Source organism: Triturus cristatus, chromosome 7 (assembly GCF_964204655.1).
Source record: "Triturus cristatus chromosome 7, aTriCri1.1, whole genome shotgun sequence".
NCBI lineage: Eukaryota > Metazoa > Chordata > Amphibia > Caudata > Salamandridae > Triturus > Triturus cristatus.
This window is the reverse complement of record NC_140590.1, coordinates 541,231,055-541,258,593: the sequence shown is the minus strand read 5'-3', so window position 1 is coordinate 541,258,593 and position 27,539 is coordinate 541,231,055. Positions and strand designations below refer to the sequence as shown.

Here is a 27,539-nt window from a genome sequence, read left to right as displayed (position 1 = left end):
TCCATTTGAGATATGAAGTTGTTCATCTGGCTTCCTCTCATGTTGTGACGCAATATATAACTTAGTAATCAGACCCTTACGCTCCTCTCCAGCTAGCACTGCCTGCAGTGTTCGCAATGTCTGTGGCTCAGCTAGATAATTAGGGTAGATAGTTCTGACCGCTTGTCGCACCCTCACATATGTAAAACCCAGCATCAAGCCATGAGTCCGACCCGCCTGTACTTCTTGCAACGAGCGGAACTGGCCCGGTTTGTAGAGGTCACCCATCTGCGTAACCCCGACAACCTTCAGCGCGCTCCTGTGCCGCCGAGATGTCTGGATGCGCCGCTAATGGTAACGTCGGGGCATATAGATAATCCAGCTGTGCCCTCTTAGCAAGGGCCTGCCAAGCTAAGGCAGTACACTGCACAGGGTTAATTTCTGCCTTGGGGCCCCCGCCTCCACCTGAAAGGGCTGCTACCACAAGTGGCAGTGGGAGTACTGCATCGGACTCAATCGCCGTATGGGGCAGAAACCGTTGCGGAAAGAACCAAAAATGCGCAAATTGTGCCTGTGCGCACAGATAATATAAACGCATGTCGGGTGCCTCGAAGCCACCACGGTCAAATGGCTGTACGAGAGTATTCCAACTGCATTGAGGCTTTTTGCCCCCCGGACAAACTACAGTAGGGCTGACCGTAGCGTCTTAAATAGAGAGATATTCAGACGGATGGGAATATTCACAAAAAGATAGACATTTTTGTCACCGCAATGCCATCAGCAGGCGACAGGGGTTGCCAAGCCCACCGTTCCGCCTGGTCTGTAATCTGCGTGATAGCACAACCATAGTTCATAGAAATTACCTGATCAGGGTCTCTATGCAGCCATATTCCCAGGTATTTCACCGGGGCCCAGGTCCATGTAAGAGGGAAGTCCAGCTCAACCTCACAAGTGCCCGCTGTCAATGGAAACACCGTCGACTTAGCGCAGTTGATCCCTAGTCCAGAGTAGCTCTCAAATTTAACATTCGCGGAGCAACTCCGGAAGGTAGGTTGCAGGCTCGCGAACATATAGTAGAAGGTCGTCGTCATACAGCGATACCACGAGCGGTCGCTGCCTGAAGCACAATGCAGCTGATGCATGCCGCTGGCGAAGTTTGCAAGCAAGAGGCTCCAAAGCCAACGCGAAAAGCATCGGTGACAGGGGGGCAAGCCCTGTCGTGTGCCCCTGCCAATAGGGAAGACCGACGACACCCAGCCATTGACACGAACTCTGGCCACGGGTTCGGTATGCTGAACCCAGATCCACTGGAGGTAAAACTGGGGAAGGCCCATTCTTGTGAGTACAGTGTACATATAATCTCACTGAAGGGACTCAAAGGCTTTTGCTGCATCAAGCAGCACCGCTACTGCCTGAAAACCGGAGTCAAAATAATGTAGGGTTGCAAAAAGCGTGCGCAGATTATGCGTGGTTGACCTGGCAAGCACAAACCCTGATTGGTCAGGGAGCACCAGCAAGGGGACAAGAGGCTGTAGCCTGAGAGCGATCATCTTTGCTAATATCTTAGCAACAATATTAATAATTGAGAGAAGCGAGGAGCCTAGCGCGCAACCAAGATGGCCGCGTAGGTGCGAGGCTCCCGAGGACCTCCGCAACCTCCTACGATTATCCTGAAATTATCCTGTCCTGGATGAGGGGACTATGTTGGTGAACCCGAGCTGAGGTGGCACCCGTTTTCCGCTTCCGAATCGGACCTCGGACACCGGAGTGAGCACCGATTGAGGTTTGCGGCCTTCCCCTCGCCAGACCCCGGATTTGCGCTGTGGGGTGATCCAGTGACAAAGTGAACAACAGCGGCAGGCAGGGCCTGGCGACTCGTGTACCCCGCACTTGCGCACTCGCACCACCTTGTCGTTTCTGCGAGGTTGGGTCGCGGATCCCTTGGTGTTGGTGTGGTGTGGCCTTGCTGGGAGATTCTGCCTGCCTGCCGGCTGTGATCCACCCCACTGCTCTGAGGGGGCCCCCCCGGAGCTCGTGGCCCTGCTTTCCTGCCCTACACGACGTGGCTGGTGCGACTGGGAGACTGGTGGCCATGGCCACGAAACAAGATGGAGACCGGGCAAAGACCAAATCGACCCGGCGTGGCGCCGTCCATCAGGCCAACAGTATGGACCGCTATACCCTCCAGAAGGGATCTCCCGATGGACCGCGCAAGTCCCCTGAGAGCCCTCCTGATGCCCCAGACCTGCCCGCAGATCTGACTCTGCGAGATGTCATGGGCGCCATTGCCGAGATGAAGGCCTCGGTGGGCCAGCGGTTTGATACACTGGCGCAGAAGATTGACTCGGTCCTTGTGGATGTTGGCCTGGTGAGGGCCGATCTTTCCAAAACCAACGACCGAGTAGATTCTTTGGCCCACACCGCATCGGGCCTAACGACAGATGTGGAGGCCTTGCAAACAGAGGTGCGCCGGCTTAGTCAGGCGAGTGCGCTGATGGATCGATGCCTGGAGGACTCCGAGAGTCGGGCACGGAGGAACAACGTCCGCATTATTGGGGTGCCCGAGGGACGCGAGGAGGCGGCGGCGGATCTCTTTGTGGAGGACCTGATTGCTACCCATCTCCAGCCACGGGGGCTGAGCAAATTCTTCGCTGTGGAAAGGGCCCACAGGGTTCCCGGGGGAAGGCCGAAGGTCGGAGCCCCTCCGAGACCTCTCATCGCCCGGATTTTCAATTTTCGGGATAGAGACGCTATCCTGCAGGCCTCCAGACTGTATGGACCGGTCAAGCTCGACAATATGGAGGTTAATTTTTATCCTGATTTCACCCCAGCGGTCCAGAAGCAAAGACTGAGCTTCCTAGGCGTCAAACGCCGTTTTCGGGACCTAAACCTCAAATACGCCATGCTTTTCCCGGCCAAGCTGCGTGTGGAGGTGGATGGTCGCACTCATTTCTTTGATCGTCCTGAAGCGGCCGGGGACTGGCTGGATACTCTGCCCGGGGATCGTGATCGGGGGGGTGGGGGGGGGGGGCGGCGGGGGGAGACGGCACGCTGGATCGGGACTGAGGATCTAATATTGGGCCTCACTCTGGACGAAAATGTTGCCACTTTTGATTCTGCGTCAGTTTTTGTAAGTTCCCCTCCTATGGAGGTTGTGTTGGGTCTATTGGGGGTTCTCCCTCCTCCTCTAGGGGGTTTAGTTAGTCTAACTATATATGGGGCGTGTTGGAAACAGCCCACTCCCACTCCGCAGGGTGGTGATGGACTCCCCGAACACACTGTGGTAGCTTGGCTCGAGTGGTCAGGGAACAGGCACCGTGCTAAGCATACAATATACCCATACAATAACCATGCGTGCATCCGTTCCAAAAACGACTACACCGTAAAAATTATGAAAATATTCTTCTTTATCTTTTTCTCGTAGTTGCTGATTGGAAAAATAAATAAGACAATCACAATATACAAATTTAACTAGTGCAGGTCAAATAAATACTGTCTGGAGATTCAATAAATAGGGATGATCATAAATACAAGGGACATAAATATAAGTGCAGGTAATACAGGCAATTAAATATTCTGAGGCAATAAATACTGAACCAATAAATATTGTACACCAACAAGTCCTGTGGACCAATAGATATAGTGAAGCAATAAATAGGTTAAACACAATAAATACAGTGCCCCCAATAAATAATTAAAAGTATACAGCAGCACTCATGTAATCAGATCACTTTTCAATTCCTAGGGGCTGATTTGGCCCAGGCACAGCTTGTAGGGTTGTGGAAGGCTTGGGGGGGTTCTATTCCCTGGCTGGGACAAGGCTGAGGCCTAAACTGAGGTAGATCAAGGGGGGAATTCCAGTGCCCTGGCTTTCTCTCTCCACACAACCTCTCTAGGTTAGTCCCAATTCACCCCTGGCACAGTCAGGTTGGTTCCAGCACCTCCCTAGCCCCTTAGAGCAGTCTCTCAGGTCTCCACAGGGCCTTAGGCGCCCTCTACTCCACTTACTGCCCTTTTTCTGATGTTCCGACGCCGCTGGAGTCGTGTCGATGCCGTGAGGCGGTTCCGGTTCGGTCTCGGCGGCCTCGGCACAATGTCAGTTCTAGACGACGCCGGTAGGCGGTTCCGGTCCGATGTCGGCGGCCTCGGTTCGATTACGACCTCCGATTCGACGGCGTCGGGCAGTCTCTACTCGATGTCGACTTCGGGCGGCTCCGGTCCGATGGCGCTCTCGGCTTCGATGACGTCGGCCGGCCTGGCCTCGATGTCGACTTCCGGCGACTCCGGGGTGCGATCCTCACCCCCGACCTCCGGTGCTCCTCCTCTCAGGTTCCGGGCGACTCCGGAGTGCGATCCTCACTCCCGACCTGAGGTACACTTCACCTCGGTCTCCGACGACTCCGGAGGGCGGACTTCACTCCTCCGATGACGCCGCTCACTCGACCTCGGTTAACTTCCTCCTCGACCTTTGGTATTCCTCACGACCTCCGTCGGCGCCCTCTCACAACCTCAGGCGGCTCCGGGTACGACGTCTGCTTCTTCAGTCAGCGCCGCTTCTCCACCTCGGGCTCCAGGTCTTAGGCTACTCGACGCCGGACTCCAGGGAAACCAGCTTCCAGGTCAGGATCTTGCTGCTTTCTGCTTCTAAGGCCTGCTCCTGCTGTCCAGGTCCTTAGGATGAGTTCTTCTGGCTTCTTCCCACACAGGGCTACAGGCTGGGATCCATCAGTAGGGACTAGTATCAAGGGTGGGTTTATGGACCCCACTCCAGGCACAAGTTTCCACCCCTGCTGCTTCACTCCTTCCTCCTTCACTGTCGTGCTGCTCTCTCTTCACCAGTCAGGTGCCAACTGCCAGCTCCAACTGCCAACACTCTGTCTTAACTCCCCAACATTCTAAACCGCCTCCAACTGTCACAGAGTTCTGGAATGTTCTGGAAGGTGCTGGTAGGTTCCAGTGGGTGCTGGTGATGTCACGGGTGGCCACCATTTTGTGCTTCAGGCCCTCAGACAGAAGTTTCAGGGGTAGGTAAAATGGCTCCCTGAATCTGCCTCAACACTAAAAACGAAAACAAATGAGGGAAAAAGGGCCAAGTCCTACAGGGCGACAGGCACACTGCACGTTGGGGGGGCTGTTTGGGCTCATGCAGGGGTGCAGGGAGGGGGGAGTTCTGTTGGGGTGGGTGGGTGGGGATGGGGTGTTCGTTTTTATCACAAGGCAAACGTATTTTTGTGTTAGTTCTAAAGTGCTCTCCGGGGGACGAATGATGGCTTTTGTACATGATGGGGGGTAGGGAACTAACTTTGTTGTCTTGGAATGTGAATGGACTGGGGGACAGGATCAAACGGGGTGTGGTCCTGCAGTTTTTGAAGCGAATCTCGCCCGATGTAGTCTTTCTGCAGGAGACACACCTTATTGGCAACTCCTTCTGCGCCATGAATCAGCGTGGCTATCGCCTAGTGGCTCACTCGGGCTTCACGTCCGGCTCAAGGGGTGTGGGCATCATGGTGAAGAACTCGCTCCCGTTGGAGCTTGATGAGGTGCTCCACGATGACAGGGGACGTTACACGGTCTTGGTGGGAAGATTGGAGGGCAAAGTGATTGTCTTTGTGTCAGTATACATCCCACCGGGGCTGCAGTCGACCACCTTTGCGGACCTTGGGCGCCTTCTCCTTGGCCTTCCGGGGGGGCTTTTAGTTGTGGGGGGGGATTTTAATGCGGTGGTATCTGGGACTGTGGATCGTCACCCCCCTAGGGACCTCCCCCGGGCACAGGCGTGGCTACCCGGCCTCTTGGATACATTTGGATTAGTGGACTGCTGGCGTTTAAAACACCCCGCGCAGCTGCAGTACACTTTCCACTCGGGAGCCCATGGTAGTCTCTCACGACTAGACTATGTCCTTGTCCCGGCGGCTTATGTTGGGAGGGTGGGAGAGGTGCGCCATTTGCCACGGGGTATTTCGGACCACTCCCCGCTCCTACTGCACTTTGATGTCTTTCCGAGGGGTGAGGGTAGGGTGGTCCCAATCAATCCTTGGTACCTGCGCGACCCCACCATTCGCGCTGAATTGATTAAATCCCTTCAGCGATATTTTGATGAGAATGTGGGGTCTGTGCCTTCGGCTGTACCGCTATGGGAGGCCTTCAAGACAGTACTCCGAGGGGAGGCCCTATCCCTTATTTCCCACGCCCGGAGGCGCGAGCGGGAGGAGGTGACCCGGATGGAGGCTGACATAGCCGAGTTGGAGGGTAATTTAGAAGGTGGGGTGACGGATGCCGCATTGCATGTCCTCCAACTCAAGCAAGCGGCCTATAGGGCCCTCGTCACGGAGGCGGCCAGGGGCCTCAGTAGAGAGCAACAGGGGCGACTGTATGATGTGGGTGATAAGGCTGGTAAACTTATAGCGTGGTTGGACAAAAAAGAGAGAGCGAATCGTGTGGTCCCGCTGATTGAGAAAACGGATGGTGTGTGTGTAACTGAGCCAGAAGAAATTGTCTCCTGCTTCGCGGATTATTTCCGTGGGGTGTATTCCCCGGTGTCTCCCTGCTCGGAAGAGGATTCCCGTGCCCTGCTCAGTGATATCGCGCTGCCGTCCCTTTCCGTGGATGACAGGGTGTCGTTGGACGCCGCTCCCACCTCCGACGAGATCGCCCTCGCCATACGCTCGGTCGCTTCCGGCAAGGCCATGGGTCCGAATGGTCTCCCTATTGAGTTGTACAAGTTGCGACCGGATACGCTGGCACCCCACCTCCGGGCTATGTTCCTGGCGGCACACTCGGTGGGCTCCCTCCCACTGGACCAGCGTCTGGCTACAATCGTGGTCATCCACAAGGAAGGGAGACCTCGGGACCGGGTTACATCCTATCGGCCCATTTCGCTACTGAACGCGGAGCCCAAGATTCTCGCCAAGGTACTGGCCAATCGGCTGGTCGGTGTGGTGGGCGATTTGGTTCATCAGGACCAATCGGGCTTTATTCCCCATCGCAACACAGCCCTTAATCTGCGGCGTTTGCACGGTGTGCTCGCACGTGCCCCGTTCATACGGGAGCCGGCCATTTTGGCGTCCTTAGACGCCACCATGGCGTTTGACACGCTTGAGTGGCCATATATCTGGGCGATGCTTGCGAAGTTTGGATTCGGCCCAGGGTTCATCAGTTGGGTCAAATTGCTGTATTCGGGCCCATTGGCGCAGGTGGTGGTGAACGGAAGAGTGTCAGCTCCGTTCGAGCTGGGCCGGGGCACGCGGCAGGGCTGCCCCTTATCGCCGCTCCTCTTTGCACTTGCCTTGGAGCCCCTGGCGGAGTGGCTGCGGTGGGAGCCTTCCATCCGTGGTCTCCGCTGGACCCCTGAGTATGAGGACCGCGTATCCCTATACGCTGATGACATCCTCTTGTACCTAGCTTCCCCACGTAAATCACTCATAGTACTGGTTGATGTTTTGCGTTCATTCGGTCGTAACTCCGGTCTGGTCATCAACTGGGCTAAATCGTGTGTGTATGTTCTCTCCGGGGAGGCTCCTATCCTCCCGCGGGGCTGTCCGATCCAGGTCGCCCCGCAGGGATTTAGGTACCTGGGTGTCTTCATCACTCTGGACCCGGAGGCTCGGTATGATCGGAACTTGCTTCCCCCCCTCCAGCGTCTGAAAGAGGATGTCGCGCGTTGGCGGCGTTTGCCACTTTCGCCGCTCGGCCGGGCGGCATTGTTTAAAATGATGTCGCTGCCGCGTTTCCTGTACACGTTGCAGAACACTATGGACCTCGTCCCGGCGCGCTACTTCCGCGAAGTGGAGAGTTTGCAGCGCCGTCTGTTCTGGGACGGGAGGCCACGTATTGCCCTGGCTAAGCTGACGCTCCCATGGTATGATGGGGGGATAGCCCTCCCGGATATTAAACGGTATTATTGGGCCTCCCAGCTAGCTGCGATTAATCAGGGCCTATATGGGCCAGCCTTAAACCCGGCGTTTGAAATGGATAGGATGCTACTTCCAGGTGGTGACCATTATCGAGCGCTCTATTCTAGCGCGCCCGACGCTCGCCTAACGGGACCCACGCGTGTCATGGTGCGAGTGTGGCACGCGGCCAATGCAGCTATGGGGTGGAAGGACCGTCTGACCCGGGCGTCACCACTATATGCGTCTGAGCGGTTGGGCTCCTTGTGGACCTCGAAGGGCTTTGAGCAGTGGGACTTAATAGGCATTAGCAAAGTGGGGGATCTCTGGACGAGGGGAGGATTTAAAACGTTTGAAATGCTGCAGACGGAATTTCAGTTGCAGGGCAGCGAATACTTTCGGTATTTGCAGGTCCGACATGCGCTGGGCTCCGTCTTTCCGGACGTTGCCTCCATCCCAGAGTGTTCCCCCCTGGAGGATAGAGTGCTGGACGGACACGTCCCTGACAGCATGATCTCACTGATCTACAAAAAACTGATCAACGACCGCTCAGACTTGTTGATTGCCCTTCGTGAGGCTTGGATAGCCGATGGGCTGGAGCTGGACGACGAGGACTGGATCTCCGCGGTGGCCTCCCCGAAAGAGGTGGCCATACCGGCTCGCCTTCGCTTAGTCCAGCTCAAGATACTCCACAGGGTCTACATGACGGGGCCAAAGCTCCTGCGTATGGGCTACGCTGAGGACGGTTTGTGTAAGCGCGGGTGTGGTGCGCTGGGGACTTTTCTGCATATCTTGTGGGAGTGCCCGGAGGTGGCGGGGTTCTGGCGTGGTGTGCATGAGGTGCTGCGAGTGGTCACGCATGTGGCGCTGTTGCCCGAAGCGAGGAGATGCCTGTTGAATGTGTGGGAGCCTACCGATTACTCGGTGCCGCAGACGTGGTGGGCGACTCTGGGGTATATGGTTGCCAAGCGTGATATTGCCCAGCTGTGGGGATCCCAGAGGCCCCCGACTGTCTCGGCCTGGAAGGAACATATGGATTGGTGCATGTTTCGGGAAAAGGTGGTGTATGTGGCGAGAGGTAAGCCTGCGACATGGGTGAAAGTGTGGGGCCCCTGGAACGCCTACCGCGGGGGAATCTGTGCTCCACCGTTATTGCCCGATCCGTCGCCTGCCCCGTCCCCTTAGCCAACTCAACCCCCCGGTACCTGGGCATTGGGTGTACCCAGCCCTAGTTCTGATCTCTCCCCCCTCGTGAGATTCCTATGGATGGCTAGGATCCCCCCTCCAGGGGAGCACGTGCTGCTATTTCCAATTGAGGATTGCCTTGTGGGTTTGTTTGTAGTTGTTGTTCTTTAAGTTTAAAATGGAACCGTATAGTGGGGTCAGGACAGTGTGGCTCGCAACGATGTTACCTCCTGTGCATGCTCGGCCGCAGCACCATGTGTTTTATAAATGTATATCGTATGCTCCTTTCACTGCTAGCGGCCGGCCGGAAGGTTGTAGGCCCATATTTGTATATTTTTGAGTCTTGTAATAAACGGTTTCAACAAAAAAAAAAAATAATAATAATAATTGAGAGAAGCCTATAGGAATCACAACGATTAGCAGCCTTATCAGGCTTTAACAGCATAACCAGGAGGGCTTCCTTCAAAGAAGGCGGGAGACGTCTAGGGTCATACGCCTCCGCATAAACCTCCAGGAGTCTGGGGGCCAGATTATCCACATAGGTTTTATAAAACTCTCTAGGGAGCCCGTCCAATCTAGCAGCCTTACATGTGGGGAGGGACATAATAACAAGCTTTACGTCCTCCACATCAAATGGTTGTGTAAGATATTTACTATGATCCAAAGACAGCCAGCCAAGCGCGATGTCATCCAGATAGGAGTGTATGTCCTCTGTCTGTACCGCAGCCTTGTTTTCGTAGAGTCTGGCATAGAAATCAAGTATGGTCCAACTAATCGCAGGTGTGGTGTAATGGGCCGCCCCCGCATCATCAAGCATCTCCGTGATATACTCCTGACTACGTGGAGCAGCTAACTTCTGCACAAGCGAGCGGCCGGGCCTGCCCCCCTCCCCATAATATCTAGCCTTCCTACGTCTGGATCTATGAACCAACTCTTGATCGACAGTGTCATTATGTTCAGTCACTAACTAACAGATCCGGATAATGTCGCTGTAGAAGGGTCTTTCCCATAGGCACATTCTAAGGTGGAGATTTCCGCAGCTAATTTATGAATCCTGCGTCTCAGATCTCTCAAGACACCTGCCTGCGCCCCCATACAGACACCCCTAATAGTCACCTTAAATGCTTTCCACAGGACACCAGCGCTGTCAACCGAGCCCTCATTCGCCCTAAAATAAATTCGAATGGCCTCCCCAACAGTGTGCCTAAAAACGGAGTCAGTAAATGAGGATGACTGTAATCGCCATGTAAACGGAGGTTCTCGCGTGCGGGTACCTGCAGCTCCAGAAGCACAGGAGAATGATCCGAAAGTGTCCGAGCCATATGGCTAACCTTAACCGCCCAAGTAGAAGCAGCCCCAGTAACAAGACAGAAATCCAGGCGGGACCATGTCCCATGTACAGAGGAGACAAAAGTACTCTCACGCACCCCAGGATGCTGCAATCGCCAAACATCATGCAAACTTCTTGCGTCCATCAGTCCCTGCAACATCTCAGAGGCCTGCTTAGGCCGTGTCATCCCACTACCCAAACGGTCCACAGCAACATCCAGACATACATTAAAGTCGCCACCCCAGAGTATCTCTGCAGCGGGAAACCCCAAGATGCAGCTCCAGACATCCTTAAAGAAGGCAGGATCATCAATGTTCGGTTCATACACATTCACTAAAAGCACAAAGCACACTTGCTCCACCCAGATGGCCATGCCCAAATGCCAGAGGTCATCTGTTTCAGCTCGAGTGACCATAAAGGGAACCCCCCCCCGTTTAACCAGGATCATCACTCCCTGTGCATAGCTGGAATATGAGGACGCTACTCGCACTCCTGCCCACTGACCACCCACATTTTCTCTGACAATTTTGTGAGGTGTGTTTCCTGTAAGTAGGCTATCTGGACGTCCATCCTGTCCAGAAAAGCCAAAACGGACAGAATATGTTTGGGAGTGTTCCAACCACGAACATGCCAGGTCAGGAACTTCACTTTACCACTCATTGGATCAATATAACATTAAAAACTTTACAGTTGGATATATCAGAGACATGTATCCACAATCACTAGAAAAACGAGGAATGCCACTGTAGCCAGAGAGAAAGTGTCGGACTTCCCACCCTCACCCTCTACCCCCAGTTCCCCACCCACTTCAGCGTCCCAAACTCGCTAAAACCATCCCAACTCTGTCTAACCCATCCCCAACAAAGCAAAGCATAGATGGGGGTTCTCCCATTTGGGGGGCGTCATTGTGCTACTAGCCTCCCATCGAGTAGGAGGTGGCTGAGCAAAACTAGTATCTGTGCCTGATACTACTATAGATACAATCAAGTAGATTACATTACAAGTATTCGTGCATACGCAAGAAGGCTCGACAGGGTCCACCTGCAAAAAAAGAAAGACATGTAAGGGTCATAGCATTGCACAGACCAAGGAAAGTTAAACCTTGAAAGACCTTATAGCGGGTCATACTACATGAGATTGTCCCCACAATGCTACTGTTCTTTATTGTCCGATGGAGTCCGGGATTCGCGCCGACTCCTCTTCAGATGTTTAGCATGCTGCAGAGCCGCCTTGGGATTGGTAAAAGGTTTTGAGTCTCTATCAGGGCCAATCCGCAGGTGGGCAGGCTATAACATCGCGTAAGGAACCCCTTCCGATTGTAAAAACTTTTTGACAGCCCCGAACTCCCTCCGCGCAGCCTGAACAGTGACAGGAAAATTGGGGAAGAACGAGAGTGAGTTGCCCTGGGGTACAATAGTGCCCTTGTCCCTAGCCATGTGCAAAATAACATCCCGGTCCCTATAATTCAACAATCGCGCATCAATCGGGAGGGGTGGGGCACCCGGGACTGGTCTCGCTTTAAGGGAGCGGTGAGCCCGCTCAATAATAAACATGGTGGAAAACTGGTCAGGACCAAAAATGTCCTTAATCAAATTTTCCACAAATGTCTCCATTTTGCCCACATTCGTTGATTCTGGCGGTCTGCAATTCAAATATTATTACGTCGGGAATGGGCTTCTAAAATTCCTCATTCTTGGCCTGAATAAGGGATAGGACCTTCTCCATATTAAGTGGCTTCCCAGCAACCTCGCTCAGACCATCCTATGTAGCAGACACACGCTGCTCAACTTCTCCCATACGGGTATTTTGCTTCTCGTGCTGGGCTGACATGTGATCTAGGTGATGATTCACAGTCACCATCGTACCCTCTATAGATTGGAGGCTACGTTGCATGGCCAATAGTGTTGTCTCGATAGTGGAAGGCCCCCCATCCTGGGCGTCCGCCTCCAAATAAGAGGCTGCCTTTTGTAGAGTTTTGGTTGATTTGCGCACCTCAAACATGAGGCGAGGTTGAGACTTACCAGCCCTCCCCATATTGTCCGCAGCTAGAGCCAGGCTATCTAATAAGGAGTGGAGATGAAGAGGACACCCCTCAGACGTGCACCACCCAGGCCTCTGATCATTATATATAAGGCACTTGCAGCAACCAGTCCAGCGGATCCAGTGACACGCAAATAGAAGTGCCAACCACCTGTACACCACACCAGGAGGGCTAGGAGAGCGAGAGTTCCACCACAGTTCAAGGTACCAACAATAGCCCACTTATACAAAGGCGGCACGTGACGCAGGCCCCCATCAGCAGGGCCTCCAACAGTCACAATAAAGCAGAAAAATAGGGGCCTCTGCAGTTTTACAAGCGTAGAGCGAAGCGGTGCACTATGGCCCAGCAACAAAGGTAATCCAGCAGAGAACTGCGCAGCAAGGCCCAGGCCTGGACAATCCCAACACAGCAAAGCACAGCACAGGCACCAACTCGCCAAAGTACACAAAGGGCAGGCCCAACATTCTCAGGGTGCACGTTATCAGCTTAGTGCCTCGCGGTATACTGTGCCTGGAGTAGTTTGTGTATATAGGACAAGGCACCAAGCACAGAAGTAAAAGGGATGCAACGAGACGCCCAACAGACTGCCAGGGAGTTCCACGACCCAGCACACATAGGGGAGGGAGCAACCCAGGCAGCAACAAAGGTCAGCAGTAATCACACCACGTTCTTGCACTAGGCAGCAAGCACAATGCAGGCTGAGGTGAGCCGGCAGTAGCAGTGAGGCCCACATGAAGTTGCAGGCCCCCAGGCGATGACCGGTTGCACCGGGGCAGCAGTGTATTAGGGACAGTCTAAAGCAACCAGCCGCAGCGTGGGGCAAGGCCAATGGAGATGGATCGCCGCAGGTACACCAGACAGGACATTAGCAGCAGAGGCAAGTAGTCCCACGTCGCAGTGCAGCAGCGTCCCAGACAAATGCGACCCCCGTGCGCGCCGGTACCCAGCGGCGGCTCACAGGCCGCAGCCCACTCCAGGCCCGCACCCGCCTCCGCAGAAACAGGCCCGGGCCGCACCCCACTCACCAGCAGCGGGCGCACAGGAATCCCCGCCGGGCACCCATGCCAGTCCGATCCGAAAGGCCCCCTCCACCGCCTCCGGTCGCAGCTCTTCTCCCGAAGTCAGGGCCCAGGGCCTAGCACCTCTCCACCGCACGGCAACCACAAGGATCGGGGAACAACCTACTAGCTCCGGCGGTGCGTCGCCCACCACTTCAGCTCCGCAGGGAGGAAGCGAACTTCCGCCGACTGCGGGGGATGCAAACCTCTAGATTCAAACGCCGACCTAAAGGCCTAGCGGGAGCCGCCATGTTTGCAGGCGCACGGCCAGGACTGATCACGCTCGAGTTGCAGTAGTTGCATCGATCGCCGGCAGTAAAAACTTTCCCCAATGCAGGCAGGATATCTTTACATGCGTGATGCGTTCGTCTTAGCGTCTAGAGGTCGTTAACAGGCGGATAATGGACGGATCGGTGCTCAGCCGGGCAGAGCCTAACTAGAGTGCGGCCATTTGGCCGTGCGCCCTCTAGCGCCCCAACACAACAAATATGACAGTTATTAAGGAAAATCTACGTTAGTCTAAGTGGGGTTTGATTCCTCTTTCATACTTTGCCAAATAGTTTCCTTAGGTTCAGCTCTAATCTGTTGCAATATTGCAAATGTGTTGCCGCCATTTTACCTCAAGTAGCTGCATGTCTCAGCCCTTCTTGAACTTTTGGGGAAGAACCCTACATCTATATTTTACCTGGCCTACGCTTCACTAGTAATATTAGCTGCACAACATCTACACCACATATCCTAACACCAGGGTTTGGGCTGTGCTGTCCATTTTCACAGCAACTAGCTCTCCTCTTGTCTGAGCAATTGTTGTCTAGTTGCGTGATCAGGACAGTTACAAGCTACATATATTAAACTGGCTGCATCGTACATACACACCCCTGCTAAGTGCTAGGAATCAGGCGTTAGACCTAGAATAGTTTTGAAATATAACACTACATAGCTCTGGCTGCCAGCTATGACCTATGTGGGACTGTATGCTCCTCAGCCTAAGGCTTGCCCAATACCCGGAGCTCACTGTTGACTCTTAATTAGGCAGCTGAGAAGAGATCCTGTGTTGTTCATGTTGGGGTCTCACATCTTTCTGTTGTGGGCTGGGTCACATGTGTGACAGAGAGGCCCTGGAGCCCCCATTGATGTTCTGCATCCTGATCTGCTTGATTGACTACCGGTAGCAGGGAGGATCCGGGGACCCAGTGTGGGAAAAGGCTGGCTAAGGCATCTATATTTTAGTAGCTCAGCTAACTTGCTAAGGCTGTTATTAATATACATAAAATGAATGCTTCAATCATTCTAAGTGGCTTGCACCCCTGGCCTACAGTGTACTGAGTTGGAAGACTGTGCAGTCACGCAGTCTGACTATGCCCGGTTTTCACCTGTATTGTATTGTATTGTATTGTATATGGTCTTATATTGCGCACTATCACCCTACGGGTATCCTGGCGCTTTGACAAAACAGTTGATAAAATTAAGCTGAGAGGAAATAGGCAGCGGCGGAGGCAATCAGGCTGCTGGAAAGAGCCAGGTCTTGAGACTCCTTCTAAATTCCATCAGGAAGTCAAGCTGTCTGATCCTCGGAGGGAGCTCGTTCCACAGCCGAGCACCTGCCCTCCCCCCCAACCTGACACGTTTGAATCTGGGTTGTGACAGCAAATTGGCGTTGGAGGAACGCAGCTGTCTCGGGGGGAGATAGCGTAAAAATCTCTCCTGCAGAGGAATCGGGCCTCTCCCGTGAGCTGCTTTGTGGATCAGGCAAAGAGATTTAAAAAGGATCCTTTCTCTGACTGGCAGCCAGTGGAGCTCACGCAGCGCCTGAGTGGAAGAGGCGTGCCTGCTGTTAGTGCACTTAAGTTCAATTAGTTGTTAGAGTTTGTCGCTCAAATGGGTGTAAGATTTGATATTTTTTATGTTTCCCTCATCTTCATCGCTTGATTTTTCTCGCGAGAAAGTGTCACTCATAGTTGTTGAAATGTCACTCATAAATTCACTGAAATTATGAAAATGTCACACATAGCATTGTAAAACCTTGGCAGCTTAAATTGGAGCTCCCGGACCGCCTGCATTATTCTGTACCATCTTCCCACCCGCTGAGGCCCCAGACCCCCGAAATGCGTCCACACCTCTGGCAAACTTTGATGGCTCGGCCAGGCTGCCCCTGCAGCGTGGTGCAGCAAGTGTGGCCTTAGGAGATCAGGACAGCCAAGAGCAAGTGAGCCCCTCCTCTGGCCACAGTGTCAGTCATGATGGAGGCCTTCTGTTGGCCGCTGGAGCAGTGGAAGAATAAAGGCAGTATCTGAGCATGGCCCCACCAGATGTTAGTGTTGCGTGGCAGATGTGCAACCTGCCTACAGACGCCGGGGCTCCTGAGGCGCCCACGGCATAGGGGAACTGCGCCGGCGGCCTTCCAAGGGCTGTGACTCACAGACCTTCGGCTGTGGTGCAGGGGGCCTGGAGGCTGCAGTGATTTGTAATGCCTGGGGCTGCGGAGACCATGTGGGCCGCGGCCCACCCCAGGGCGCCCCTTAGATCATCGGAGGCCTGACTAGAGTGGTCACTTCTCCTCTCCAACAGAGCCGGACGCTTGACGCTGATTTGCCAGTGAGGTGGTGATGCAGTGTCGCCCTGCCAGAACTTGCAGTGAAGCCCGAATACCCAGGTGCGGGGGGATTCAGGGTCTGCCCCTGGAAGTGCAGTGACCACACACCCCCTCCCAATCCGGATATCCTGGGGCCCTTAACATATCGGAGACACAGAGGGAGGTGCTAGCAGCGTGTTCCATGATGAGTTGCACCCCCACTTTCCCAAACTGGAGATACTTGGAACCTCTTTCCTTTTATCGCCTCCTTCCACCGGGAAGACGGTTGCAGCGGAGGGTGTCCTCTGAACATGGAGGGTGAAGGCAGCCAATGTTCCACCTCTCCCTGGCTTCTTGTGTAGTACGTCCACAAATGACGCCTGCATAGTGATGACACTTGCCTACGAGAGACAGATTCACGCCATTAAGGGAGCCCTTAGAGATGAGGGCCTGTGAGGGGACATAGTCTGTACTTAATTGAACAGGACAGTGGTGACCAGGTCTGTCCCTGGGACTGCCTTCACTTTGCTGGTCCTCGCCCGGGAAGGGTGGAAGGGGGCCGTGTTTGAAACCTGCTGTCTCCAAGGAAAAGGAACAGCAGATAGGAGCAAGCTGAGCGGAGACACACCCTCGGTCCTTAGCTAGGACATGATCCAGAGTAACTTCAACCCCCCCTTCCTTTCCTGTAGAGTCCAACCATGGGCAGAGACAGAACACATTATGGACCGCAACAAACCAAAATGGATTAGTATACTGCCAAAGGCCCAGCCGGAGGGTAGTCGCCCACCTCGGGGGAGAGGGTGATACAGAGGCACCTCAGGATGTGAACCTCCTTTGAGAAGATCTCTGCAAAGCTTCAGATAGATTTAAATTAACAGAATAATACGTTGTCCAGATTCAGGAGGAACGGTCATCCCTTAATGCCACAGTAACAATCCTCAAGACACAGACGCAGAGATTGAATGCACATGCAGAGGATGCCGATGGCTAAGCCAGGAGGTGTAACCTATGGTTTATAGGATTCCCCGAGGGGTTGGAGGCCACTGCGCCAGAGCTGTTCCTGGAACAATGGCTCAAGGGGAAGATCTCAGGGACTGCTTTGTCCTCGGTGTTTGTGGTGAAGAGGGCACACCACTCCTTGTCACTGCCCCCCCACCTCAGCCCCCAGACACTTATAGCAAAACTCCTTAACTACAGGGACAAGGATGCCATCCTCAGTGAGGTTAGAAGACAGGAGGACCAGAGGTTTCGACTATCGTGTTATTCATATCTTTCCTGATTATACCCAGCTGTTCCAGCAACAGAGACAGACGTTTGCAGGTGGTCAAGCTTAAACTGAGAGCCATGGGCGTTACATATATGCTGTACTACTCCGTAAAATGGAATTGAAGGTACTTCACAATGGGTGTGCACAATTCTTCACCACCTTGGAAGAGGTGTGGGACTGGCTTGAGATCCATGGCGAGGGAAGTTCCCTTGGCCGGAGTCCGGAGGGTGCCGTGAAGTAGTTGCAGAGAGGACGCCAAACGGGGACAATGCAACGCACGCAGACAAGGCGGAGAGCAACTTCCAGTACCCGATTAGTGGTGCAACAAGACGGAAACCTGGACTGGAATCCCAGATGCAGAAGAGAGGGGAAGCCAGAGTTCTTGGAGAGGCAATCACCTCAGCAACATCGGCAGATAGTGGATCAGAACTTGGACATTAAAGGACCAATTGGTTAGCCCATAATTAGACACCTCTGCTCTGCACATAGGGTTTGGCGTGGCTTGCCTGGCTGGGAGACGGCCCTAAACTGACCAATTGCCATGCTGTGTTTCGAGCTGGGCGAGGGGTTGAGTTGAGATGGACACGGCTAAGATCGCTTGAGAAGATGTAATGGTAAATGTATCTGTCCTGTTGTGGGGATGTTAGTCACTTGCACTGACTGCGTGGTACTCGGGCGGGAAGAGACTTTGCGGGCTGGAGTATGGGCCCAGTAACCTCCCCACCACATCTTCTCTCTTGGTCGGTTTGTCCTTCTAAGTGACCAACTCATCTTTCTGTCTTCACCATTCCATTCTTCCATTACTTCAGGCGGTGGTTGGTGTTTTCTTTTCTAGGTTACTCCGATCTGCAGCAGTGAAGACTACAATTAGGTGACCGTGGGCCTGTGGGTGGGAGACAGACCTCACATACGAGTAGTTGTCCAGTTGACATGCATTCTTATGCTTGTAGGTAGCAGCAGGGGATGGGGAGGGGGGTGGATAGGGTTTTAATTAGGAATACTGTTTGGAGGGATTAGTTAGTTCTAGTTCATGCAAGAGAGGGGGTACACACAGATACACCACACCTGCTTGGAGGGTAGGAGGGGCAATTGGCAATGCGCAACTGCCAAACTATGACACAGGACCATAAGTCAATGCGATAGGAAGTAAGGTGAAGCAAGGCTTGGTCATGTGTTATATACATCTGCAACCGGACGTCGTCCTGCGCCCACCGGAAGGGGGCTCAGTTGCTTTCTGAGAAGAGGTGCCTACACGGTCCTGACGCATGCTGGATACACCTCCGGCTCCAAGGGGGCCTGGGGTAGAGATATTTGGAAAAAAAAAAAAAAAAGTAATAAAACACAAAAAAAAGTTCCATGTGTCAAGAACTTGGACAGACAAGAGCGTAAGGTATGGGGAAGTACAGGGATAATTGGGCAGGACATCCTTCACACTGATTAGTGTCTACGCACCACCTCGCCTTCAACAACCAGTACTGATCAGGTGGTGGCGATACATTTGGAGGTTAATTCGTCTGTCCATTTCATGGCAGGGGGTTTTAACGATGTCATGCTCTCGACATTAGATTGCTCGAGCGGGGCAAGTGCCCCGGCGGGTGCCACACCCTTAGGGAAATTCACACATTCCTTGGATCTTTGCGATTTGTGGAGATGGCAGCATCCCCGAAGCAAGGACGACTCCTGATTCTCTGGGGTGCACAAGGTTCTCTCACGTCTGGACTATCTCTTCATATCAGTAGAGAGGCGTCAGCGGTCCTCCGAGCGGAGTATCTAGCCCAAGGCCGGTCAGACCACTCCACCTTTGAATTATCATGGAGGGCAGGGGTCGTCCTCAGGGAGAGGGTTGGTGGCTAAAAGCGTGGGACCTGAGTGATGAGGAGGTCGAGTCATACTCAGGATAGACTTGGAGCATTACTTTCAGAGAAACCAGGGGACAGTCGAGTAGCCGGTGGTCTATGGAAGGCCTATCAGACAGTGCTGAGAGACAAGGTGCGAGCTATCCTGGTCTGTAAAAAACAAAGGGAGGTTGAGGAGATAGAAGGCCTGGAAAAGGGGATCCTGGCCCATAAAAGCTCCCCTGGAGAACGTACTGATCCCCAAGTTTTGTGTTCCCTCAAGACACTCGGCGACAGTACCGAGATATGGCCAAAGGCGAGGTCCGCAGTCACTTATATGCCACATAACAGTCTTTATGATGCAGAGGACAAAGTGGGAAAGTTGCTGGCTTGGCTGGGTAGATGGAAGGCAGGTTCTTGCTGGATCCACAATATCGTGGACAGTGGGCCCCCCTCAAGACTGACATTGCTACTGCAGAGGCCTTTGCTGGCTACTATGCCTCATTCTAGAAGGCCCACCTGCTGGCAGATGTGCTTAGTAAAGTTTAGTACTTGGCCAGGATGGCCCTACTGGTGATGCCCCCTGAGGATCAATGGCACTTGATAGCGGCATCACCCTAGAAGAAGTCACAGCCACCACTGTCAAACTATAAATGGAAAAGATGCCGGGCTAAATGGCCTCCTGATGGATATACAGGCAACAGAATGCTACCACCGGATCTACAATGCTCAACCATTGTTGTGATTCATAAACAGGGTTGGTGCCTCACGACTACCGACTGTGATCGTCCTGCTTAACCACAGAGACCAGTCTGGCTTTATAGCACGTAGGTCTATGAGGCTTTAGCTTTGACACCAACTTAACTAGATGTTGGAGATAACATTGAGAGGAGACCCCCCATTGTTTCTTAGCATTAGACATGGAAAATGTGTTTGATGCCATACATTGGCCTTTTCTCAACGCTTTGCAACTTTGGTTTCGGTCCCCGCTTTCAACAATGGATCGCCTTGCTCTAGTAGGATACCCTACAGCAGCGGCCCGGGTGAATGGGGTCCTCTCATCGACATTCTCAATAGAACGTGGCACCCGTCTGGTGTACCCCATGCCCCTCTCACCCTCGAGCCCTAGGCGGCAGTGATTCATTCTCAGAGATGTTCGAGATTTCGGCGGTGACCAGGGAGAAGGAAAATAATCTCTATATGCTGACAACATCTTGTTTCCAAAATTTGGGCATGTATGTGAAGCCACATCAGAAGCAAAGACAGGAGAGTGTTTTCCGCATTTTTCTGAAAAACGCAACATTGGCCTAAGCTGCCCCTCACACTGCTGGGTAGAGCTGCAATGTTCAAAATGATTACACTCCCAAAACTATTGTACGCCATGCAGAATACAGACTAACCACTCGCCGGGCCGTATTGGTTAGGCTGGAGAGCGATTTACGCTCCCTGCTGTGGTGTTGTAAACACCCTAGATTCGTCCCCTCCAAGCTCCAACACAACCTCTACAATGGGGGTATTGCAGTCCTGGACGTTTGGGCTCAATACTGGGCAGCGCACCGGGTGCTGGTAAACGATTGGGCGTTCACTCCTTAGGACTGCCATGTTGGAACACAACCAATTCACTAGCCGCTCCTAGCTCAACTTACTCTATGGGCGAAAGGGAATTCAACGATTGCTAAAAGGATTTAGAACTTGGGATCTACTGGGGATCTTACATGTAGGGGATCTCCTGAAAGGGGATGAGCTGGTGTTGTTTGCTTGTCTCCTGCAAGAATACTCTATGCACAGCAACCAATTTTTTAGGTATGCTCAGCTGCAGCATGCTTGGCGGGCAGAGGGAATAAAGAAGCTGGACTTACCTGAATCTACCTCATTGGAGGATCGGCTGCTGCAAGAAGAACGGTCATCCTAAGCGATATTTCTCATGAACAAAACCCTAAACAATACGCCAGACAGACTGACCAAATTGTAGACCAGACTGTGGTAACGCTGGTGCCTAGAGGTGGGAGACGGCAATAAAATCTCACCTGCGCTTGACACAACTGAAAATCCTTGATCGGCTACATCAAATGGGAAGGGCGGCCTCCCTGGCCTATCTCTGATGTGGGGACGAAAAGGGTTCCTACATACACACACTCTGGAGCTGCATGGCCATTCGGACATACTGGACATGGGGGACGAGAGAACTGAGTAAGGTGGTGGGTGAAACCATTCCTCTTGACCCGAAGTATATACTGTTGGGAGTGCTGGGAGATGTCAACATCCCCAGGACACAACTTCTTTTTTGTAATTTAGGGCTGGTAGTTGCCACGCCAGACGTGGTTGGGGGGCACCTGAACCACTGGCATTGCTGGAATGGAAGAGAAGAATTAACTTATACATGGTGGAAGAAAGGATCACATACAAAAGTAGGGGATACCAGCGCACATTTCACATGGTGTGGGGAAAGTGGTTGCAATACTACGACATTCATCTTTCATTGGGAGCTGCGACTTCCTTGACATTATTGTACTGTGGTGTTCTGTGGGAGCTGTACGGTATTCATCATTGTGATTTCTTCAGGATTTGCTAATGTCATGCAATTGCCCCTTGTGCCTGAATGGATGGGCGTGCCTCCTACACTGTGTGTTGTTTTATCGTTAGGTGCACTTTCTGCGCCTTATTGCACTGTTTGATGTAGTATTTTTTGAAATGCTGACAAACCAAAAAAACAAAGATATTTAAAAAACGAAAAGAAGAGTCTTGTCTCCTGGAATCAAGAGGTCCAAGTCAATCTGTAAATTGATCGAGCATCATCTGATATACGGCTTACAGTTGGAAATTCTAGGAAGAACACCATTTTGTTTCTGGAAATAGTCTATTCAAGATTCTGTGCCATTGGTGCAAGAATAAGAAAGTATAATCTCACTCCTTAGAATGCAGATGCCTCCATAGGTAAACAATTCTCATCTGGCTGGAGGTTTGACTCTTCCTCCATGGGTCACACCATAAAGATGAAGGCTCGTTTGCATATCTCGGAACGTCAATTTACTTAGGTCTTTGACTATCATTTAGGCCACTTGTTTTGGCGAGCTGGGAGTTCCTTCTCAGTCAGCATTATTACCACAATATCGTGCCTAGATTCGATTGAATCTGGCTTTGGTTTTACACGTTATATTCTATGGAAGCTAAAATCTTGTGTGGGGGTTTCCCATAATTCATGCTCGAGTCGGACTATTACAGACCAAGGTCCTTTGGTTTCGCAGATCAACTCCCAGTGCTGCGACTGCTGATCTTGCACTGTGTCGTCTATGGCATATGGTTAAAAACGTAAAACTCTTTGGTGGTAATTTCTCATTTAATAAAGTATGTGACAATAAAGATCCACATGGCGGTAACCTTTATTAGTCCTTTCATTCCCCCACTCTTGCGCTCTCTCTCCTATAATAGCTACATTTTCATTCAGCCTGGTTTCCATCCGAATACATTTAATAGCAGGATTAGTGTGCCGATTATACCCAGGTGAAATGAGAAGATAAAAATGGCAATTTTTAAGAGCAAGTCAAATAACCAGTCGTCTAGATATAGAGTCTATGTCAGATGGGAAGCAGTTTGAAGAACAGTAGGAATCAGAATAATATAAATAACCAGTATCAGATGACTGTTATTATACAAATTGTAGAATTATTGCATTTGTTTAATCATTTTCAACTGTTCTATTGTCACAATCTTGATCATAACAGCCTCTATCAACATCGTAGGACACTTTTCCCAAAAGGTGCGGGCAATGTTAGTCATATGAACGAATAACTAAATGTTTGCAATATTCACTAACTGCCACCAGGCCCCATTTACTACAGCTGAAGGATAAGCCTATTTTGGAACATGAAAGTCAATTGAAGATAATCGGCATTTGTTCCACATTTTTTATGTTTTCAAAGGGAGCAGAAAAGGTTATTACATTTATCACCACTCATGTAAGCGCTCAAACCACGTCTTCCATCATCATAAGCATACATTCCACATTCGCTCTCCTAGTATGTACATAGAGCATGCATTCACCATCGCTTCTGTGGGCATACAGTCCACATGCCGCACCTTCCTGGTTCGTAGTCGCATCATCTGCATTAAACATTAAACTAGGACTGGAAATGAACTACAGTCTGATATCATCGACCCCGAACTTTGCCAGGAACACATTGGTGCCATCACTGTCAGAGCAGGGCAATCTCCAGGGCAGGGCGCAAAGTCTAGCACAAGTGTGCGAAAGGTGAAGGTAGAGGAAAAGTTGGGAAACACTTCTGATGCTGCAATGTCCACTGTAACTGAAGCGTGCAGATAGGATAAGAGGGCCAAGGCCTCGCTGTCACCATGACTCAGGTCATACAGGCACGATTACAGGCCATAAAAAAAGAAACTAACACACCAAAGTTCAGAGCTGCTTAAATGTCGGTAGATGTGTGGAATTTTATGATATCAGAGTGCCATGCGAGAGCTTGTGCTTCCAGGAATCACTGAGCGAGTTGCTACTTGGCGCGACAAGGAGACTCCACAGCGCTGCTGCAACGTCAATAAAGCACTTAAGAAGAAATGACTTGTGTGCACCGGCAATTCTTTATTCTGGCGACTGCCAACATGTACTTTCTGTCAGCAGCTATGGAGTGGGACCCGGTCAGGAGAAGCTATATGCATTTGACAGAGTACCGGATTATCTACGTGCCACGGATTCATTTACACCATCTTTGAGATTTTGAATTTCTCACCTACATTTACTGAATGTACTGTTAAAATATTAAATTCCTGAGTGAGGAATAAGAGTTTGAGACAGTTCATTAGTCCAATAAAAGTCAAACAAACGTTCTCCCATGTCAATCCTGCTGAAAGCTACCTTTCCACTGGTCCATCTTCTGCTTTCAATCATTTCTCACTCTCCTGGCTGAAGAAAAATCTTTCCACCCGGTCCTTCACATTCACATCTAAACCATTTTTTTTTCATCCAAGCGTCTTCCTCAAAAGTCCTTCACAGGCAAATGCTAAATGTTTTCTCTTAAAACCACGTGGTGGTGGGGGGGAGGGGGGCAGGGGGGGTGAGGAGAAAGTCTTTCCTCCTTCAGTACCAATCTAACGCTGCACCCATCCTTCAATTTCTCAACCCTCCACAACCAGGAGCGAGCTCACCCTTACTTTTCCCTTCACCTTTTATGCAACTCACCACCTCCTGCAAAACACTATACTTAGGAACCACCTCTCCCCATTCTCCCCATGTTCCTACTCCACTCTTCCCTTATAGTGCATCAGACATACCTACTACTATGTACTCTGTTAAGTCAGTTTCTTTCGAATTCATATCTACTTCCATCTCAATCGCATTCTTGAAGGCAATTAATTTGAACATACTTTAACCCCGCTATATACTCCACATCCTCTACTAATTCTTGCAACCTGGAATCTGCCTGTGGTATGTTGCAATAACTGCCCTCTAGGTTTTTCATACTTCATCCTTTTTCCCCCCCTATCTGTGCCATGCTCGTCTCATGCTCTTCTTTTTACATTGTGTGTCCATTTTGTGTCATATCTGTCTTGCGCGCTCCATGTTGTCCATTCCATTCCTCACGTGGTTTCTTCATTATAGCACTTACTGAACTCGCTGTCTTAATCTGTAGTGATCACAGATGCTGGTCCTCATCTGACTCACTGTTCCATTGCTTCTTTTGTGGCTGATTGGATGTAGAACTGCCAACTGCTCGAGATGGTGTTGCAGGGACCATTGGAAGGGTCTTCAATCTTTCTAATTGACTACCCTCTGCTGCCTCTGGTGGTAATGTTATACGAGGGCAGGGGTTGCCCAAGAATATTTGCCAAGATCTGGGGAAAATGGAGAACTTAAAAGGAGCTCAACGAAGAAATATAACTCATCAAGTAGCGAAGTCTCCATCTAGGGCCTCCCTCCTGGTTGACTATGAGAATGCCGCTCCTGGAAGGAAGATGCAAATCAACTATTCTGATGTTCGGGGGGATTCGGTCTAAATGGGTTCGGTATCTTATTCAGATACAGTCAATTATCTATTTGACGGCACTGTGAGCACTGTTCCGTGCTGTTAAAACAATAAAATGTTTTTTAAAAAGCTCTCCTTGCTTGAGCTCCACAAGTGCCCCACAGACTATATATATTTTTCTTTTTTTAAAAGAGAAGACCCAGCCACAGTGTTCTTTTTTTTTATTTTTACTATCCTACAATACATTGAGCGACAATTTAATCCAGTGTTGACTACTTATATTCTTGCATTGCTTCCTGTTATTTGCACCTGCCTTTCCACTTGTATCATAATGCAGTGTAGCAATTAACCTGAGCTGTTTCTCGAAAACCCAAGTGAACAAAGCATGAAATGGGGAAATTGATTGTTATTGAGAGAAAACCTTATGGTGTGGAGAGAAAGAATGTGCAAAAGAAACAATTGAGGGACGGAATGATGGACAAGGACAACATTCACCCCCAGTCACAAGGATATGGGTTTAATCCATCATTCTTTTGCTCACCACACCAACCCAGTTTGGACTCGGCCATATACAAATCAGTCTTGACCCTGTTCCATGTGGAACAGTCCACCCCGAACTGCCAAGCCAGGTCCTGCCTGGACTGGAAACAAGCATCCTGGGACCGGTTTCAGGGCATCACCCTTCATCAGAAGGCTTCTTAATTTGCTGGGTAGAGAAGCACAGAATTTTTTATTCTTCCTAGATGTTTACCTCCAAGAGGAACAGGAGCAGAGAATTATGATAAGTTTAATGAAGCCGCTGTCTGACTTAGATTACATTTCAAAGATGATTCTGACAGGGTAATGGAGAGGCAACAACTTTATAACAGGTACCAAATGTTTAATGAACCGACTGAACCTTATGTGGCTACCTTGAAAATTTAAGTGTCAGAATGTGAGTCTGCCAGAACTATAGATATGTCCAATTGTGGCTCGTTGTTTTAACAAAAACATTCAAGTGCAACTACTCAGGCACAGGAATTGTCACTCAGGAATTCCATAGACATTGTTGAAAATGTGTCTATTTGTTCTGTAAAACAGTTATCGAAAACTAAACAACCATTGGGTAAAGTTAGTTTAGTTTGGTTCATGTCAAATTCTCAAATGACAAAAACGATGACCAAAGTAAAAAAAAAAAATGATTGTAGTAGTTTTCAGTGAGAAGGATTTGATACAAGCTATGAAAAATGACAAAATTCTCAAAGTTAAACCTTTTGTCTAAAGCAGATAGCCCAGAGAAGAGGGTCTTTACTTCTTCCTTAATCTTGTAGACTAGAAGACAGTGTTCAAAGGTGATGTGATTTTGAGAGGCAACATTTTTTCTTGCAGAAGCTCTTGAAAGGGATCATCAGCAATGATTAGAAAGTACTTTTGAGTGAAGCTTGCACAACGAAATTGGCAAGAACCATTATTGATGGTCTTTTATGGATAATATGATTAACAATTATGTTAAAATTTATCGGCAAAGTGTAAATCCAACATCTTTGAAAATGCACAACACTCCTTTAATGCACATTCCTGTTCGAGAAGGACCTTGGCAACATTTGGCTATCGATTTTCTTGGGCCTTTTAACGCTATTAGACAAGAGTAGAAATATTGACTGGTTGTAGCCAATTACTTTTCAAAATGGGTGGAACTGAAATGTGTCAAAGAACCTACTAAAGATGTTGAGTTGAAGTTTGTGAAAGTGTGTTTCTTCAGAGAAGGTTTCCCTGGCTCCTGACAATTGAGTCCAACTGCTTCAAAATGTCTGATTTCTTTCTCAAGTTCTGGGATTAAACACAAACACACTTCCTTTTATTCACCAAAGAGTATGATTCAAATGGCTACAGCTCAAGGGTATTTGTGTCAGGAGTTTTATTCAAGAGGAGACGTGAGCCTACCATCAAGCACCACATCCCACTAATGGAGTTTAACCTATTGAGTTGCCAAAGCATCGAATACCATGATTGTATTATTGTCCATCCTGGTTATTTTAGCACAATCAGATAAAAGTTGATGTTGATTTGTTCAAAAAGGCCAAAGAAATTGTTTATTCCAATGAATAAAAGAGTACGGTGTGGTTTAATAAAACATTAATTCAGTAAGGAAGTCAGCTATTGGCAAAGGCGATTTTGTTAATAAAAATAAGAAAAAAAGAAACTTTGTTCTGTTCACAAAGGGTTTTCTACGTTTTCCTCTGCACCCAAGGTTTACATTTTATGTAAATGATGTACTGCATTTGCATCTCACCAAGATAGCAAAATACAACGACAGAAAACGATTGAGACGGTGTATATATAAGCTTTAATCATGACCAGGTAATTTGACGGTTCCTCCAGAACATACTATATTGTGTAAGAACAAAAGGGAACATATGGGGATGGAG

At 50.5% G+C, this 27,539-nt stretch overlaps 1 protein-coding gene across 3 annotated transcripts in view; it reads right to left on the bottom strand.

The window, feature by feature from the left end:
* LOC146810058 (peroxisomal acyl-coenzyme A oxidase 1-like) overlaps positions 1 to 27,539 on the bottom strand; it is a 203,796-nt gene that overhangs the window by 110,630 nt on the left and 65,627 nt on the right. The gene's annotated exons all lie outside the window — the stretch shown is intronic.